This window comes from Salmo salar, chromosome 06 (assembly GCF_965601325.2).
Source record: "Salmo salar chromosome 06, fSalSal1, whole genome shotgun sequence".
NCBI classification, from domain to species: Eukaryota; Metazoa; Chordata; class Actinopteri; order Salmoniformes; family Salmonidae; genus Salmo; species Salmo salar.
In genome coordinates, this window is record NC_138296.1 from 84,571,813 (window position 1) to 84,588,087 (window position 16,275).

At 43.3% G+C, this 16,275-nt stretch overlaps 1 protein-coding gene across 1 annotated transcript in view; it reads right to left on the reverse strand.

The window, feature by feature from the left end:
* Positions 1 to 10,217, reverse strand: part of LOC106608176 (leucine-rich repeat and fibronectin type-III domain-containing protein 2-like) — a 190,225-nt gene extending 180,008 nt beyond the window's left edge. The window contains exon 1 of the mRNA XM_014205961.3: positions 9,684 to 10,217. The gene's annotated coding sequence lies outside the window, so the exon portion shown is untranslated. The remainder of the gene's footprint in view (positions 1 to 9,683) is intronic.
* Positions 10,218 to 16,275: the final 6,058 nt, after the last annotated feature.

Below are 16,275 nucleotides of genomic sequence, written 5' to 3' on the forward strand. Positions count from 1 at the left end.
CAGAACACAGCATCAACCAACACTCAACCCAGGTTTAAGAGTGAACACATCCTAGTGCTAGCATTCATCTTCACAGCATAAAACACTTTAGAGAGTTAAAATTAAGGGACAATTTAATTTCTACACTATGGCTAATGTGCACCATGGCTAATCAATAATGCCTAGCAATGTACAATACAATCATCGTGTATCACAGGAGGTTGGTGGCACCTTAATTGGGGAGGATGGGCTCATGGTAATGGCTAGAGGGAAATAAGAGGAACGGTATCAAATAAATCAAACACACTGTTTCCATGTTTGATGCCATTCCATTTGCTCCATTCCAGGCATTATTATGAGCCGTTCTCGCCTCAGCAGCCTCCACTGCCATGCATGGATATTAAAGGATCTGTAAGGTGGCTCAATAAACATTGGGCGACGTTGTCGCTCTCTTTTGAAATAGATGCCAAGTTGCTGAAGGAGATGGATGACATGAATATTAAACCAGTTGTTGGTTGCTATCAGATGGCACCACTGTTTGTTACTTGTGGAAGCTTTGCTATAATGGTAACACTTCACTGGAAGGGAGTGTACATAAGGCATTCATAACACCCTTTATGGAACCAGTTATGACACCTTTATGGGTGTTGCAGTATCAAAGGAATAATAAATGCCTCATGTACAGTATACAGTATGTGTCACGTTCTGACCAGTAAAGGGGTTATTTGTTATTGTAGTTTGGTCAGGACGTGGCAGGGGGTGTTTGTTTTATGTGGTTCGGGGGTTTGTTGGGCTATGTGTTTATGTAGAGGGGTGTTTGTTTAGAGTGTTCCGGGGTTTTGGTTAATGTTCTATGTTAGTATATTTCTATGTTATAGTTTAGTCTTTCTATTTCTATGTTTAGTTGATGGTGTTGACCTTCAATTGGAAGCAGCTGCTCTTCATTGCTTCCAATTGAAGGTCTTATTTAAGAGGGGTGTTTTTGTCATGGGATTTGTGGGTAGTTGTCTCCTTGTTTAATGTCTGAGCACATGACAGGACTGTTAGTGTCATTCATTGTGTTTGTATATGTGTTTTGTTTGTTTTTTCCTTCTTTCTGCCATTAAAAAAAGAAGATGAGTATACATATTCCCGCTGCGTTTTGGTCTGATCATTATGACACCCGTTACAGTATGAGATATTGACACCTTTGAGGAAAGCGTTAACTCTCTATAACTTGGTATTTAAACATTTTGGGAATGCTTGTAGCTAAAAAGCTTGTGAATTCAGTTTTTAGGTCCCACGTTACATCTGATCTCAGGCCTTTTGGTCAGCAATTTTGAAGTAATTGTGGGTGTGTTTCCCTGTGCTTGGTGTTGTGGTTTAAAGGGATAATTCGGGATTTTGGGAATGAGTCCCTTTATCTGTGGCGTACTGCACTAGCATCGAAAAGTCCCCATGATATGCAACTTTTCAAGGAAGTCAGGAACCAATATACACAGTCAGGAAAGCAAAGGCTAGCTTTCGCAAACAGAAATGTGCATCCTGCAGCACTAATTCCAAAAAGTTTTGGGACACTGTAAAGTCCATGGAGAATAAGAGCACCTCCTCCCAGCTGCCCACTGCACTGAGGCTAGGAAATACTGTCACCACCGATAAATCCACGATAATCGAGAATTTCAAGAAGCATTTCTCTATGGCTGGCCATGCTTTCCACCTGGCTACCCCAACGCCGGCCAACAGCTCTGCACCCCCCGCAGCAACTGGCCCAAGCCCCCCCCCCACTTCTCCTTCACCCAAATCCAGACAGCTGATGTTCTGAAAGAGCTGCAAAATCTGGATCCCTACAAATCAGCTGGGCTAGACAATCTGGACCCTCTCTTCCTAAAATTATCCGTCGCCATTGTTGCAATCTCTATTACTAGTCTGTTCAACATCTCTTTCATATCGTCTGAGATTCCTAAAGATTGGAAAGCTGCCGCGGTCATCCCCCTCCTCAGAGGGAGACACTCTAGACCCAAACTGTTACAGACCTATATCCATCCTGCCCTGCCCTTCTAAAGTCTTCGAAAGCCAAGTTAACAAACAGATCACCAACCGTTTTGAATCCCACCGTTCCTTCTCTGCTATGCAATCCGGTTTCCGAGCTGGTCACGGATGCACCTCAGCCATGCTCAAGGTCCTAAACGATATAACTGCCATCGATAAGAGACAGTACTGTGCAGTTGTCTTCATCGACCTGGCCAAGACTTGACTCTGTCAGTCACGTTATTCTTATTGGCAGACTCAACAGCCTTGGTTTCACTAATGACTGCCTTGCCTGGTTAACCAACTACTTCTCAGATAGAGTTCAGTGTGTCAAATCAGAGGGCCTGTTGTCCGGACCTCTGGCAGTCTCTATGGGGGTGCCACAGGGTTAAATTCTCGGGCCGACTCTTTTCTCTGTATATATCAATGATGTCGCTCTTGCTGCCGGTGATTCCCTGATCCACCTCTACGCAGACAACACCATTCTGTATACTTCTGGCCCTTCCTTGGACACTGTGCAAACTAACCTCCAAACGAGCTTCAATGCCATACAACACTCTTTCCGTGGCCTCCAACTGCTCTTAAACACTAGTAAAACCAAATGCATGCTTTTCAACCGTTCGCTGCCCGCACCCGCCCGCCCGACTAGCATCACCACCCTGGACGGTTCCGACCTAGAATATGTGGACCACTACAAATACCTAGGTGTCTGGTTAGACTGTAAACTCTCCTTCCAGAATCATATTAAACATCTCCAATCCAAAATCAAATCTAGAATCGGCTTTCTATTTCGCAACAAAGCCTCCTTCACTCACGCCGCCAAACTTACCCTAGTAAAACTGACTATCCTACCGATCCTCGACTTCGGCGATGTCATCTACAAAATAGCATCCAAAACTCTACTCAGCAAACTGGATGCAGTCTATCATAGTGCCATCCGTTTTGTTACCAAATCACCTTATACCACCCACCACTGCGACCTGTATGCTCTAGTCAGCTGGCCCTCGCTACATATTCATCGCCAGACCCACTGCCTCCAGGTCATCTATAAGTCTATGCTTGGTAAAGCTCCACCTTATCTCAGTTCACTGGTCACGATAACAACACTCACTCGTAGCACACGTTCCAGAAGGTATATCTCACTGATCATCCCCAAAGCCAACACCTCATTTGGCCGCCTTTCATTCCAGTTCTCTGCTGCCAGTGACTGGAACGAATTGCAAAAATCACTGAAGTTGGAGACATATCTCCCTCACTAACTTTAAGCATCAGCTGTCAGAGCAGCTTACCGATCGCTGCAGCTGTACACAGCCCATCTGTAAATCCTACTACCTACCTCATCCCCATATTTGTTTTTGTTTTTCTGCTCTTTTGCACACCAGTATTTCTACTTGCACATCCTCATCTGCACATCTATCACTCCAGTGTTAATTGCTAAATTGAAATGACTTCGTCATTATGGCCTATTTATTGCCTTACTTCATTTGCACACACTTTATACAGATTTTTTTATATTGTGTTATTGACTGTACGTTTGTTTATCCCATGTGTATCTCTGTGTTGTTGTTTTGTCACACTGCTTTGCTTTATCTTGGTCAGGTCGCAGTTGTAAATGAGAACTTGTTCTCAACTGGCCTACCTGGTTAAATAAAGGTGAAATACATATTTATTTTAAAATCTATTTCCGCATAGTCTGATGAACTTGTGGATATCGCTTTCATGTCTCTGTTTGAAGGAAGTTGCTAACTAGCATTAGTGCAATGAAGGGAAGTCTAGCATGCTAGCAGATACCCATAGACTACCAGTCATTGCGCATTGGTGAGCCAAACTACCTCCAACTTCCTTCATACTGGACAGAGACATAAAAATGGTTACCACGAGTTCATCTGACTCTGGGGAAGTAGACTAAGGGCTTCATTGCCAAAAACCTGAAGTATCCCTTTAAGACTGTAAAACTATTTTGATGGTTTTAGTGCTCAGCACAGCAAGCAGTCTTTATACGTCCCACGGCGATGCTATTGTTTCCTTATGCTGACGGGCGTGTAAAATTCTCAGAAAATATATTTGGCAAAACAAAGTGGCAGTAACCTCTTTCTCTGGCAGGTTCCAGAGTCTGCCAGTCAGGAGTGCAAGCTGGGTGGGAGGGGAGAGGGGAGGGAGAGCGAGGCAGAGAGGGCAAGCTGGGTGGGGTGGGAGGGGAGAGGGGAGGGAGAGCGAGGCGGAGAGGGCAAGCTGGGTGGGAGGGGAGAGGAGAAGAGGGGATGGAGAGAGAGCGTTGCGAGGCAGAGAGGGAAAGCTGGATGGGAGGGGAGAGGAGAAGAGGGGTTGGAGAGAGAGCGTTGCGAGGCAGAGAGGGAAAGCTAGGTGGGAGAGGAGAGGGGATGGAGGGAGAGCGTAGTGAGGCAGAGAGGGCAAGCTGGGTGGGAGGGGAGAGGAGGAAAGGGGAGGGAGGAAGTGAGAGCGTAGCGAGGCAGAGAGGGAAAGCTGGGTGGGAGGGGAGAGGAGGAGAGGAGAGGGGAGGGAGAGTGAGGCAGAGAGGGCCAGCTCCGTGGGAGGGGAAAGGAGGAGAGGAGATGGAGAGAGAGTGTAGCGAGGCAGAGAGGGCAAGCTTAGTGAGTAAGGAAGAAAACACCAGCGATGCAGAGAGGTGATAAAACCAGGAGTAATATGAAGAGGAGGATGAAGAGATAGACCTCAGGCCTGCTTCTCTCTATGTCACCTCCCAATCCCCTACACAAACACACACACACACAGTTTGGAGTCCCATAGCTCAGTCCCTCAGACACACCACACAACCGTGCACGCTCTCTGTGCTGTGCGTCCTGTGTAGTGTGCAGGCAGCTAAGAATGGGGCTTAGTGTGCGTCAGTCAGAAGAACGGTGACATATGTGCCATTATTTATAGCTAGCAGATCCTCTGAGAGGCCCAGCCCAGGGGCTGCTTAGAGAGGTATTATTAGAGAGCCCAAAGGCCTGCACCAGAGCACCATCCAACCCAACCCGCAGAACTTTTCACATTAAATAGACCAATAATGGTATATATGTTGTTACTGCACAAGGAATCAAGTATCCTCATGAGAGTGATTTTAATGTTGTCATTAGAATACAATCACAAGAATAAGTGTCTATTTACAGAGCTATTCTATTTAAGGTCTATGTACAGGGGCTCCCAGTATACAGATTGGAAAAGGGGCATGGATTCATATGAAAAACATTAACATAGTGACATACAGTTACCAACACAGATGTTGTGCAATAAAAAGGTGGGGAATCAGATTCCTTGTAAAATGGCAGAATCTGGATGTGATATTTTTGTCTGTTAACCCCTCCACCAACTTTACATTCTTCAGATTTGAGCTGTGATCTCCATGCATCCATGTTACCATGAAGTTGGAGTGTGGTCATGGGAGGTATGGTGTGAATTAGGGCAGGGCGGTATATTGAGGAATATGCAAAGCCTGAATACTGTATGTTAGCCACATGATATAGCTAAGAGAATACATTCAATGTAGCCAAAGATTATAAGGTCCCCTAAGAAACACTTATCAACACTTTGGTTCCTACCATGTCACAATAACTTCTCCCTGGCATTTTCATTTGTCGTCATGTCAAACATCACTGTACATCAAAGTGCCAACTATTATATTCTAACTATACATTCTATTTCCATGATTCCAACAGTTCACCCAAGTGTTTTGCTCTAAATCGGAAGTCAAATCGCAATTGCAACATAAGGCCTAGATTGTTTGCCCATATCATGCAGCCCTACGTGGCAGTGTGGAAATGATCTCAAATGAGTGCAGAAAATGCCCAAATTTATGAAAATGCAGAAAATGATTCTTGGTTGAAGTAGAATTGAACAGTATAAAACATTCAGAATGGAGAAAGACCCATTGAAATCACTTAGAATGTATGTGTTGCCACCCAAGGATCACTACTCAAAAACATAAAATACTGTCAAATACCGTGATATGATATTTTGTCTATATCGCCCAGCTGTACTGTGAAATGGTTAATAGGAAGTAAATTAGGGGCATGTTTCTAATCCCTGTGAGGCAAAGGCCATCTCTTAAACAGCAGACAATGGATTTAGCAGTGAGCACTATAGCTAGGATCCCTTCCCTCTGCATGGCTTGCCTGCTGTGACGTGGTAGTGAACCAGCTAGCTCCACCAGGGAGGGAGTTAAGTGTTCCTGGCTGCGCAGCACAGGTATTAAGGTTAGCCTATTGTTGGCGGTGCCTCTGTAAACCACTTCACACAGACTGACCGCTGTGGACTGACTCACAGGCAGCTCTGGCAGAACAGAGAATCTAGGACCAGTTTTATAAATATCTTAGAACTAGCACTGCAGGTTTGGAGAACATGTTGTGGAAGGTGCTCATTATTTTTTCTTCACACATTCTTGAACGCGTGACTGTATGGCATGGAAATACTGGGAAAGTCAAGGTCTGAACTAGAAACGTCATGGTTAAAAACACAGTACTGCAGCTCACCTGGTTTCTAAGCCAAAATACATATTTCATGGCTGCTATTCAAGAGTTTGCAATATCATCTCTCTGAAGCAACACTACTACTACGTTTCTGTTGTAGACATACAGCAATTGAGGGGGAGAAAAAGCCAGAGCAAGGCTTGAACCAACGACCCTGTGGGTACAGGGCAAGCACACTGCCTGCAGTGTGATTAAGGTCCAGATCCCTTAGTACAGGCTAAATTATGCTTACATAAAGGCAATAGAATATAGCTAGTTGCCAATCTTCTCTAAAAACCACATTCCAATTATCCAAATCAGACAAATCGGGACCTAGGTTCTAGCTGACATTTTGGTCAAAAATGAGTTAGCTACATTGATCGTTGCTCTTTAGGTGGTCCTTTACATGAGATTTGTCAGATTTGTGAAAAAGGTTTTAAAAAATTGTGGAAAATCTGAAAGTTCTATCTGCGCAAACATCACACAATGCTGGGTTGTCAATCAAAAGTAACTGTATGTAAGGTGATATACTTATTGAGTCATGAAAGAGGAAGACATCACAAAACAGTTCTGAGATCTGGAACTTGAAAAATACTCATCTCAAAACCATACATTTTGCATATAGAACCTTATAGTCCCAAGTCCTTGATTATTCATATAATAGGTTCTGGTCCTCTTTTACAATTACTTAGATGTTTTTCACCACTTGTTCAGAAGAATGACCATCACTTAAGCTCTTTATGGTAAAAACAAATAAATACTGGTGCCTCACATCAGCCCTTTACACTCATACCTGTATACAGATTGAGAATTGCAGATTTGGACACTAATAAGCGCCTAAATTGGAACACAGTGGCTGTACAGTAACATGCTATATATGACATCAGAGCTCAGGCTCTGAGCTTCACAGTGCTGTATGGGGTTTGACTGACAGATGTTCTGAACGCAACAAGAAGTGGCCTCCATTCCTCCTGCTAATTGGGCAACTTTAAAATAATTTGTTGTCCGAATGTGAGAAAAGCTGTAAGTTAAGAGGACTCTATGTATTTGAAATATGAGACGTTGAGGATTATAATAAATACCACTTTGATGTCATACAAGCAAGCCAAACACCCGTGAGTCCAAATGTGCACTTCACATTTCCATATCATAAAATGAATGTCATATATAGTGTCAACGTTCATGATCACTATGTTTGATGTACAGTTACAAGATGACATGGTGTCATACCCTGGGTTGTTCTGAACAGAATGAGCCCATGTTTGTCTATTGTGAAGAAAATTCACTTTCGGCACACGCACCTGAATGCACTCAGGACGCCTTCCTATGTGCAGCAAAATTACCATCTGTTTCTCTGAATTGCCTTCTGTAAGAAACAGTTACATTTAGCCATGTCCATATAGGCCAATTCCCACGAAGGTAAAGGCGCATTGGAGAGGCATTGCTGTTTTTGTCTTGTTCTATATCAATATGAAAACCTCCATGGAAGGATTAGTTCACTAAAATTACAAACATACCACATTGTATTGATAACTAGCAAGTAGTTTACTGACTGTCGGTGTCGGAGACAAGAAAAATGTATCAGTTTCCTCATCCAGAGCTAAGCTTTAGTAATGTTGTTAGTTCTCCATAGGCTATAGTGTACTTGTCATTTTAGTGAACTAGCGCTTTAACAAATGTGTGACGAACATTAACAATACATTTGTTGATGGGATTAGAAAGAAGAGCATTCTATTTATTTAATCATTAAATATCTGTACTTTTCTTTTGAAATGTAAATATGTTTAACATTCTGTGCCAGATAGAACCTTATGGATGAACCCAGATAGAACCTTATGGATGAACCCAGATTGAAATTTCAAAACCACAAGGTTCTGAGTTTGCACCCACCTTAAATAACATATTTACAAATGTCTCAGGATTTAGATTCTACACACGTTGGGTACTTTTAAGGTGAGAACCTTAATGGCTTATGAAAGAAGAATTCACCACAAAACAGTTTTTAGTTCTTGGATGTAAAAACTTTGATGCTGAATATTTCAGAACTTTGCTTTGTGCAAATATAACATTATAGTCCCAAGGTCACAAAATAATTTTACAGGCATGATTGCATGTGCTTCAAATGAAAGAAAATGAAGGTGACATGAATACCCAACACATTTTCTGTGTTTATTTTCAATGGTGCTCTCTCCATCCCCACCTCTAAATGGAACACATCCTTTTCACCATATGACTCCACACTTTGGATAAGATTACTTATTTTCACAGCAGTTCATCCATCTATTACATAGGACGCAGCCAACTTGGGAAAGCAACACTACTGTATGCAGTGTTTTGGGTACTTACAGAGTATCCCTAGTATTCAGTAGTTCTTGAAAACGAATCCCCAGGCCCCTACACATAAAATGCAAGCAACAATTCCAGCAGTTCTTTTTCCAGCAGACATTGACAGCTTGGGGATTCAAACCAGCAACCTTTGAGTTACTGGCCCAATGCTCTAACCACTAGGCTCCCAGCCACCCCATAGTTTGTGCCTGAATATGCATGCAGTGCAATGACAGGGACAGAAGATTGCAAAATTGGTGCACTTTAAAGTCACAGATGGCTCCAAAGTATTTGAATGTGCCCAGATAATCAGTAACATGCTCATGCATGTATAGGCTACATTTCCCGTTAATCATGCATTAACAGCCATTTATCTGCATTGGGGTCATGATAATAGAATAATCATGTCCAATTTGATTCCCCAATCACATGTCCCCTTAAAAACCTAGCTATAAATGTACCTTTACATCTAATTTAAATAATTGAAAAGCTAAATGAATATGGATATCGTTATCTCACAGTCGCGTTTGATCATGATTGCTGAATCTCAATGAATGTTTCTTGATATAGGTTTCAGTAGCCTATCCATGGGTCATGCACGCGCAGCCTGGCATCAAATGCGACTAGGGTGGCGGCGCGAGCGAAAAGTGATAACAGAATGCAGCAGTTTTCTAAACAACAACACGAGTAATTCCATTTAACATCAATACCAACTTGAACTATATACGCATTTTGGCACCAACTATACATAGTCATGGATTTCTTGAAAATAATTTACAATGGATAAGGGCATGAGAAAGTACGTTTAGACAAATTAGCTGACTTTTCAATGTGCCATTCTAACGACTTGATAATCATGAAACCTCATTAACAGAAAACGGACAGTGCTTGTCCCTTTCTTACCGTTCATGGCAGGCGTTTGTCCATCGTGTATTCTACCAAGAAGATGTTGCATCCTCGGCGTCCTTACTTTCACTTCGCCATTATTCCAAAATCGTTTTGAATTTCCAATATACTAACGCAATCCCGACCAGCCCTCATCACCGGCTCGCTCTGTGGATAGTGCGAGTTGCAAAGCGACCTACTCAGTGCGAAACATCCGCTCCAGTCTCTCAGCGAAGTACTTCAGCAGTTTGAAAGGCGGTCACTACAGTACATTGGCGCAGCGATACTGGTCAAACGTGTATTGAGTTATTTCAATGAAAACCAACTGTCATAATGTATCGTACTGTAATTCGTTCTTACTGGAAACGATTCCCATTCTTCCTTAGGCTACTTAAATATCATATGATTAAAAACGCAATACTGTTCAATTCAGAATGCATCCGATTTTTGGCAGTATAGCTATCCCGGGTAAATTTGCGCTCCTAGCAAAACCATGCAGAAAAGAGTAGACTATATACTCTGACTGCAACAATCACACGAGGTGTACTGCAGCTCAGAGGAGATAACGTTGACCAGCAGATAGCTGGTTGAGGCCTCTAGTAGGTGGTATAACCAGCCCATGTCTCGGTAACCGCGGGAGAGACAGACAGTGAGAGACCGGTAGCGCTCATTCAGCCGCAACAACACCATTATAGCCAGGTACCATACAATATTTAACAACCTTCACCAACATTGCTCGCATATTGCTCTCTATCCGACATTTCATCTAATTTCATCCAACCTAAAGTTTTTAAGCTTAACAAGCCGATATCTGGGTCTATAGGCACACATTCAGATGAGGATGCCAAATGCCTTGGTTGAAATCTGTCACAGCTGGAGTCATAGTTAAAACATTAGTCCTAGATATTGAAATGTAACGACATTTACGTGAAACAACATTGAACATGGGTGCATTTAAAAGCCAGATACAAAGTCATTCACGTCGCTTTGACCATTCAAAAGACGCACTACATGGAATTGGGAGGAAGACACAGGCCACTTGCCATAAGTCTGAGTCAGAGTCTTATCATATCATTTGTCGTGCCACTTGCTTTATTTGTGTCTGGTTTGATGTTTTCTATTGGCCCAGTTAAGTTTAGATCCCCTCAAAAATGATGATATTCTTTCATACAGTGTATATGCATGGTGTGTGCATTATGCACACATGAGTGATTTTCCTATTGTGTGGCCATCTACAGTGCATTCGGATAGAGTTCACACACCTTGACTTTTTCCACATTTTGTTATGTTACAGCCTTATTCTAAAATTGATTAAATCATTTTTTCCCTCATCAATCTACACACAAAACCCCATAATGACAAAGCAAAAACAGGTCTTTAGAAATGTTTGCCATTTTATATCACTTTATCACTTTAAATAAGTATTCAGACCCTTTACTTAGTACTTTGTTGAAGAACATTTGGCAGCAATCACAGCCTCAAGTCTTGCTCGGGTATGAAGCTACAAGCTTGGCACACGGGTATTTGTTGGATTTTATCCCGTTCTTCTCTGCGGATCTCAATCTCTTAAAGCTTGGATGGGGATTGTCGCTGCACAGCTATTTTCAGGTCTCTCCAGAGATGTTTGATCGGGTTCAAGTCCGGGCTCTGTCTGGGCTGCTCAAGTACATTCAGAGACTTGTCCAGAAGCCACTCCTGCATTGTCTTGGCTGTGTGCTTACGGTCATTGTCCTGTTGGAAGGTGTACCTTCACCCCAGTCTGTCTTGAGTGCTCTGGAGCAGGTTTTCATTAAGGATCTCTCTTTACTTTGCTCCGTTCATCTTTCCTTCGATCCTGACTAGTCTTGCAGTCCCTGCCGCTGAACACACCCCTACTGTAAGGTTCTGCTTTTCTTTTCTTAGTCAACCTTGTGTTCTTTTTCTTTGTGTTCTTGAACGTAGCCCTGTTTCTTTGTGTTCTTGAACGTAGCCCTGTATTTCATTTTTGTTCATTGATTTCACCTATGTTCGTTTCTCACCTGGTCTCATCAGCTCCCTATTTAGTTCAGTTCTTTCTGTTTATATGGTTGTGAGGTATTGTTTGTTTTTGACTGCCTACCTGTGTTTGACCATTGCCTGCCTATGACCACGATTCCTGCCTTCTGCGAAGTCTTAACAGACATCTGCACGTGAATCTACACCTTTTTCTCCTTAAGCATTCATTACACCTAGAGCATGATGCTGCCACCACCATTCTTCACTGTAGGGAAGGTGCCAGGGTTCCTCCAGATGTGATGCTTGGCATTCAAATAAAATCAAGTAACATTTTATTGGTCACATACACATGGTTAGCAGATGTAATTGCAAGAGTAGCAAAATGCTTCTGCTTCTAGTTCAGACTGTGCAGCAATATCTAACATGTAATCTAACAGTTCCACAGCTACCTAATACACACAAATCTAATTAAAGGAATGGAATAATAAATATGTGGATGAGCAATGACAGAATGGTATAAGCAAGATGCAATAGATGGAATAAAATACAGTATATACATATGAGATGAGTGAGATATGAGAACATTATTAAAGTGACATTATTAAAGTGACTAGTGATACATTTATTAAAGTGGCCAATGATTTGAGTCTGTATGTTGGCAGCAGCCTCTGTGTTAGTGATGGCTGTTTAACAGTCTGATGGCCTTGAGATAGAAGCAGTTTTTCAGTCTCTCGGTCCCAGCTTTGATGCACCTGTACTGACCTCGCCTTCTGGATGATAGCGGGGTGAACAGGCAGTGGCTCGGGTGGTTGTTGTCCTTGATGGTCTTTTTGGCCTTCCTGTGACATTGGGTGCTGTAGGTGTCCTGGAGAGCACGTAGTTTGCCCCGGTGATGCGTTGTACAGACCGCACCACCCTCTGGAGAGCCTAGCGGTTATGGGCGGTGTAATTGCCATACCAGGTGGTGATGCAGCCCGACAGGATTCTCTCAATTGTGCATCTGTAAAAGTTTGAGGGTTTTAGGTGACAAGGCTGTTGCGCCTTCTTCACCACACTGTCTGTGTGGGTGGACCATTTCAGTTTGCCCGTGATGTATACGCCGAGGAACTTAAACTTTTCCATCTTCTTCACTGCTGTCTCATCGATGTGGATAGGGGGGTTCTCCCTCTGCTGTTTCCTGAAGTCCACGATCATCTCCTTTGTTTTGTTGACGTTGAGTGAGAGGTTGTTTTGCTGACACGACATTCCGAGTGCCCTAACCTCCCTATAGGCTGTCTCGTCGTTGGGGGTAATCAAGCCTACCACTGTTGTGTCATCTGCAAACTTGATGATTGAGTTGGAGCTGTGCATGGCCATGCAGTCATGGGTCAACAGGGAGTACAGTAGGGGGCTGAGCACGCACCCTTGTGGGGCCCCAGTGTTGAGAATCAGCAAAGTGGAGATGTTGTTTCCTATCCTTCACCACCTGGGGGCTGCACGTCAGGAAGTCCAGGACCCAATTACACAGGGCGGGATTGAGACCCAGGGCCTCTAGCTTAATGATGAGCTTGTAGGGTACTATGGTGTGGAATGCTGAGCTATAGTCAATGAACAGCATTCTTACAGTGAGGGAAAAAAGTATTTGATCCCCTGATGATTTTGTACATTTGCCCACTGACAAAGAAATGATCAGTCTATAATTTTAATGGTAGGTTTATTTGAACAGTGAGAGACAGAATAACAACAACAAAAATCCAGAAAAACGCATGTCAAAAATGTTATAAATTGATTTGCATTTTAATGAGGGAAATAAGTATTTGACCCCTCTGCAAAACATGACTTAGTACTTGGTGGCAAAACCCTTGTTGGCGATCACAGAGGTCAGACGTTTCTTGTAGTTGGCGACCAGGTTTGCACACATCTCAGGAGGGATTTTGTCCCACTCCTCTTTGCAGATCTTCTCCAAGTCATTAAGGTTTCGAGGCTGACGTTTGGCAACTCGAACCTTCAGCTCCCTCCATAGATTTTCTATGGGATTAAGGTCTGGAGACTGGCTAGGCCACTCCAGGACCTTAATGTACTTCTTCTTGAGCCACTCCTTTGTTGCCTTGGCCATGTGTTTTGGGACATTGTCATGCTGGAATACCCATCCACGACCCATTTTCAATGCCCTGGCTGAGGGAAGGAGGTTCTCACCCAAGATTTGATGGTACATGGCCCCGTCCATCGTCCCTTTGATGCGGTGAAGTTGTCTTGTCCCCTTAGCAGAAAAACACCCCCAAAGCATAATGTTTCCACCTCCATGTTTGACGGTGGGGATGGTGTTCTTGGGGTCATAGGCAGCATTCCTCCTCCTCCAAACACGGCGAGTTGAGTTGATGCCAAAGAGCTCCATTTTGGTCTCATCTGACCACAACACTTTCACCCAGTTGTCCTCTGAATCACAGATGTTCATTGGCAAACTTCAGACGGGCATGTATATGTGCTTTCTTGAGCAGGGGGACCCTGCGGGCACTGCAGGATTTTAGTCCTTCACAGCGTAGTGTGTTACCAATTGTTTTCTTGGTGGCTATGGTCCCAGCTGGCTTGAGATCATTGACAAGATCCTCCCGTGTAGTTCTGGGCTGATTCCTCACCGTTCTCATGATCATTGCAACTCCACGAGTTAAGATTTTGATTGGAGCCCCAGGCCGAGGGAGATTGACAGTTCTTTTGTGTTTATTCCAATTGCGAATAATCGCACCAACTGTTGTCACCTTCTCACCAAGCTGCTTGGCGATGGTCTTGTAGCCCATTCCAGCCTTGTGTAGGTCTACAATCTTCTCCCTGACATCCTTGGAGAGGTCTTTGGTCTTGGCCATGGTGGAGAGTTTGGAATATGATTGATTGATTGCTTCTGTGGACAGGTGTCTTTTATACAGGTAACAAGCTGAGATTAGGAGCACTCCCTTTAAGAGTGTGCTGCTAATCTCAGCTTGTTACCTGTATAAAAGACACCTGGGAGCCAGAAATCTTTCTGATTGAGAGGGGGTCAAATACTTATTTCCCTCATTAAAATGCAAATCAATTTATAACATTTTTGACATGCGTTTTTCTGGATTTTTGTTGTTGTTTTTCTGTCTCTCACTGTTCAAATAAACCTACCATTAAAATTATAGACTGATCATTTCTTTGTCAGTGGGCAAACGTACAAAATCATCAGGGGATCAAATACTTTTTTCCCTCACTGTAGGTATTCCTCTTGTCCAGATGGGATCGGACAGTGTGCAGTGCTATGGCAATTGTACTCTCCATGAAGCTGTTGGGGTGGTAAGAAAATTGTAGTGGGTCTAGGGTAACAGGTCAGGTGGAGGTGATATGATCCTTGACGAGCCTCTCAAAGCACTTCATGATGACAGAAGTGAGTGCTACGGTATGATAATAATTTAGTTCAGTTACCTTTGCCTTCTTGGGTACAGGAACAATGGTGGCCATCTTGAAGCATGTGGGGGCAGCAGACTGGGATAGGGAGATATTGAATATGTTCGTAAACACACCAGCTGGTCTACGCATGCTCTGAGGACGCGGCTATCCTCAAAGCAGCCTTGCGAGGGTTAACACGTTTAAATGTCTTACTCACATCGGCCATGGAGTAGAAGAGCCGTTGAATAGCGACTCCACTTTGCCTCTATACTGACATTTTACTTGTTTGATTGCCTTGCGGAAGGAATAACTACACTGTTTGTATTCGGCCATAATCCCAGTCATCTTTGCATGGTTAAATGCGGTGGTTTGCGCTTTCAGTTTTGCGCGAATGCCGCCATCTATCCACGATTTCTGGTTTGGGTAGGTTTTAATACTCATGGTGTGTATAACATCTCCTACGCACTTCCTTATAAACTCACTCACAGAATCTGCGTATACGTCAATATTATTTTCTGAGGCTACCTGGAACATGTCCCAGTCCGCGTGTTCAAAACAATCTTGAAGCGTGGATTCCGATTGGTCAGGCCAGCGTTGAATAGTTTTTAACACTGGTACATCCTTTTTGAATGTCTGCCTATAGGAAGGGAGGAGCAAAATGGAGTCGTGGTCAGATTTGTCAAATATACATGGCTGTGACAATAACCGAGGTGAATTCTCTGAGGAGGTAATACGTTGGCATTTGATTGTGAGGAATTCTAGGTCAGGTGAACAAAATGACTTGAGTTCCTGTATGTTGTTACAATTACACCATGAGTCATTAATCATGAAACATACACCCCCGCTATTCTTCTTCCAAGAGAGATGTTTATTTGTGTGGGCATGACGTACAATGAATCCAGGTGGCTGTATCGACTCCGAAAGCATATTCTGAGAGAGCCATGTTTCCATGAAACAGACTATGTTACAATCCCTGATGTCTCTCTGGAAAGCAACCCTTGCCCTAATTTTGTCTACCTTGTTATCTAGATACTGGACATTTGCAAGTAATATACTCGGAAGCAGTGGGTGGTGTGCACCTTCGAAGTCTGACCAGAAGACCTCTCCATCTAGTCTCTAAGCCAAAGAGTTCAACCTTGGTTTCATCAGACCAGAGAATCTTATTTCTCATGGTCTGAGAATCCTTTAGGGGCCTTTTGGCAAACTCCAAGCGGGCTATCATGTGCCTTTTACTGAGAAGTGTCTTCCGTCTGGC